The sequence below is a fragment of the Pteropus vampyrus genome, unplaced genomic scaffold (genome assembly GCF_000151845.1).
Source record: "Pteropus vampyrus isolate Shadow unplaced genomic scaffold, Pvam_2.0 Scaffold14, whole genome shotgun sequence".
Lineage (NCBI taxonomy): Eukaryota > Metazoa > Chordata > Mammalia > Chiroptera > Pteropodidae > Pteropus > Pteropus vampyrus.
In genome coordinates, this window is record NW_011888795.1 from 15,377,520 (window position 1) to 15,381,673 (window position 4,154).

Sequence of the window (4,154 nt, forward strand, 5' to 3'; positions counted from 1 at the left end):
AGTAGTATTGTAATAACTATGTCTGGTGTCAGATAGGTATTAGATTTATGGGGGTGATCACTTCATAAGTTATATAAATGTCTAATCACTGTGTTCTACACCTGAAACTAATATAATATTGTATGTCAACTATAATAAAAAATAAAAATATGAAAAAAAAATTTACTGGATACCAGTTACTAGGTAGCAAGAGGGTGAGAATGACATGGTACTGGTTCCATAGAGCTCATGTTTTCAGAGGAAATAAATGGCATTAAGATTTTCTCATCGATGATGAAATAAGGTAATAGTCATTGTCTTACAGAGTCCTTATGAAGATAAAATAAGATTTTTGTAAAATAACATGTACAGAGTCTAGCCTGTAGTGAATTCTCAGTGAATGTTAATTTTCAAGCTTGTCAGTGTTGCGGTAACTCAGAGAAGGGTAAGACTCATGTGGCCGGTAAAGTCAAGGAAGGTTTAAAGATATCATAAAGGCTTGACTAGGCACCGAGGATAAATTTTGATGCTTGGAGTGATGGGGACCAGTGCAAAGAAAGGCTAGATGCTGGGGTAAGGCAGAACGTATCTGTTGGATAATGAGGTGGGGGGAAGAAAGTGCTTTGGAGCAGTTAATATGTCAGGCAGGCTTAGGTTGGATTTTGGAGGTCTGTGAGAGCTGGACAGATGAATCCATACTTGTTTCATGAGCATTCAAAAGCTCTTATGGTTTTCCTAGCAAAGGACTGGTATGATGAAAATAGCTTTATAAAAATTGTCTTAATAGCAGTGAACTCAACAGATTGGTTCCAGAAAGACTCTGGTGCTATGGAGGCCAGATCAGATATTGAAGCACACAACTGAGGGTCTTGAATTTAAAGAGCTATTTAGAACATCAAGTTCTATATTTTTCTTTAATTTAATCTCCATTTTGAACCATAAATCCAGCACTAATAAAGAGAATTGAACATTTTTGCTCTCAAGGTGTTATATGGAATCCCAGCAAATGGAATTTAATTTCTACCTAACCTGCTGCCTAATACCTTTTGAGACTCTCAAGTCATATTTCTGCTCTTCTGCACTTGATCTGACACAGTGACAACAATATTTTTTAAAGCTGTTTTAGCTGCTCAGGGAAGAGTGTAATTGACCTGGCACTCAAATATTCTCCAGCTTGAAAGATCGAGAAAGACAAAAGTTGCCAGAATGTCCATCCTGGTAAACATGAAGAGAGTCTTCATCATTTAAATGTTCACTCCTCTGTCAGAGTGTAGGACTCTATGATGATCAAAACTGACATGGATTATCAATTTCGAGTGTTCTCTTGAATTTTACTGACTTACAGAATTTGTAAGCTTGTAGCTTTGATTTTTTTTTCTTGTTAAAAGTTATGCTGATACTTTCTATCGAAGTGCCGGATCAGCCCACAGAGAAGTGTCTGATCGGCAGAATACTTAAGGTTAGGGAACTGTAAGTTCTAAATGTCTGCTAGACCTGACTGGAGCCTGGCCCAGCCCTTCATCTTCACTGCCACAGGTCTGACAGTGGTTTCCTTGATTTGGTTCCATGAACAGGCTTAGACAGGAAGGGTTTAATGGCACCTACCAAAAAAAGAGAGCAAGTGAATATTAAAAGATTTTGTTTGTTTCAATAGGGAACTAATGAACATAGAAAGCCCACATGAGATTGATCCACAAAAGAGATGTTGGGATAAGGATGTCTGTATGGCAAGCCAGATTAACTGTGCTTGTGAAGTGACAATGCCTGCGTATGGGACTTAGGCTGGTGTGCTTGACTTGTTTCATACCTCTCTCTCTCCTTCAGCATTCTCTTCATTCCCCAAAACTTGATACCTTTTCTGGCAAATCTTCTCTGGGTTCACTATAGGTTAACCATTACTGATAACCAGGAAAACTCTAAAAACAACAACAGAACTCCTAAAACATAGTTCCTTGGATGCATTAAGAGCAACCTATCTTTTAATGAGCCCTTTACTAAACTTTTACCCCTTTAATTTTCTGATTATTAAGTAATGTATTTTTTTTTTTTGGTAAAAGGAATCTAGAAAATATAGAAAGGAGATGAAGAAGAAAATAAAATACATCATAATTCTGACATCCAGATGTAATTATTGTTGTATTGATATATGTTCAACATATTGCATATATAAACTCTATGCCTTGCTCTTTCACTGAAGTTTTTATTGTGAGCATTTTTGCATATCATTCCACTTTCTTTAAAAGCATGATCTTACTTTGGTCTAGTTAGGGTGACTGACATCCCCTTAGTTACTGGTGAAGACATTTTGGAATTCTGTTTTATTGCAATATGTAACAGATAAGGAACTACTAAAACAGCATCCTATTGGAGATATGAGAATTGCCTAAAGCCAAAACTACTGCATGGAATAATTTTTTCCTGCCTAGATTTCCTCTCCCCTTTTCTGATTTTCCCCACTTCTATGATTATGGGGCAGCCATTTTGGACAATGTAACTTTGTCCCTTGGCCACAGTCTAAAGTTCCAGATTTGGCTACCTGATCAAAACTAGGCCAATTAGCATCTTGTTTTAAGACTTTGAACTAAAACTGGGAAATATCTTCAATGATTATCTGATAACTGAAGCTGTAATATATGCTGCTTCAGAGCTGCTGGTGGACAAGAGAGGCAGATGAAGCAATTGAGAGTGCAAAGATAAGGATGAATGAGTGAACAGCAGGAAAGCAATTTACAGCAAAATGTCTCGTGCTTTTAATATAGAGCAACAGTGTACACATGCATGCACACCTGCTTGTATTGGGAAATGTTACACAATATACTTTACATTTATTTCTTATTATTTCATTACGACAACTGTTCTTGACCTATTTAGAGAATAGAAAACTGGTGCTCATCTAGGTTAAGAAATGTGCATAGTTATGAGGTTGGAATTTGAACTCAGCCTCTGCTCCTTCAAAGCTCACGTTCTTTATACTATTGTATGCTTTCACTATTTCATGCTGTCCCCTGTGTCTAGTTAGGAAACAAAACATATGCATGTGAAAATGTAGCCAAGATAAGAAGACAAGGATCCCATGCTCAGAATCAAGGTAAGAGATGCAGAAAACAAACATCCCAGAGATCCAGGGTAAAGCGAATGCCTGGAAGTAAGGCAGTGATGGACCCTTTCATGTATGAGATGGGGCTTGAATTGGTCCATAGAGGTATGAGCTTAGATACTACAGAAAAGTGTGCAGAGCCTTCTTAGATAGTGGAGGTTGCTAGAAATGTCATGATGAGATAGTGGCACCTAGGAATTATGTCACTCTCACAGTTCATTGGTTTAGCAGAGTAGGACCACTGTTGACCATTGTGGGGCCAACAAAACCAACTAGCGGTAGATTTATTTGATGATCTGCCCTAGTAGCCTGGGAGATTAGAGCATGCTGGTGAAACCCATACAGATCTTTATTTCTTATCTGTAAAGCTAATTAGGCTCTTTACAGTGAATTAAAATTTCCATTTCCTTATACACCCTTTTTTATATTAGAGAAATGAGAGCATTTAAATAACTGCAATTTTGATATCTTGGAGTACTTCAGGACTAAAGCTCACTGAATGTTTTTACTTCTTTCTTTGTCCCTATGAACAATGTAAAGATTCAATTTAGTAAGACCTTTGTCAAGCCAAATACTTGGCTTTGGATAAATGGCAGATTTGCACTGCAAATAACAGAAGAAAATAACAGACAACATTTGCCATTTCTACTGTAAATCTGTGGCATAAAGTCCTCTGTGATTACTATTCTAGGATGAACTGTTATATAGATAGTTCAAGGCGAATCTAAGCAGAAAAACTGCTTTGAATGGGCCCTTTTCCCCCTTTGATATGCAGAAGCCTTTAATAGAATATTTCTGATAAAATCTCCAAAGTGCTAATGAGCAATAACTTAAATTTTAGATCCCTGGAAATTGACACATGGGACTTATTTTATGAAGTAAGGCATTGAAGTTCTGCATAAAGTAGGTGGTAATAAAACATTAATCCATTGGTGTAAAACCTACAGTATTTGGCATTTGGCATGAATATTTAGCTTCTTGGCTCTGGATTACACAAAGTCTGGAATGTAGCAGGGACTCATGTTAGAGTAGCCCACACATTGTTTGCTCCACTCATTTGCCAATTAATCACTGGCTG

General features: G+C 37.1%; 1 pseudogene; it reads right to left on the reverse strand.

Moving 5' to 3' along the window:
• Positions 1-4,154, reverse strand: part of LOC111733574 — a 9,250-nt pseudogene that overhangs the window by 639 nt on the left and 4,457 nt on the right.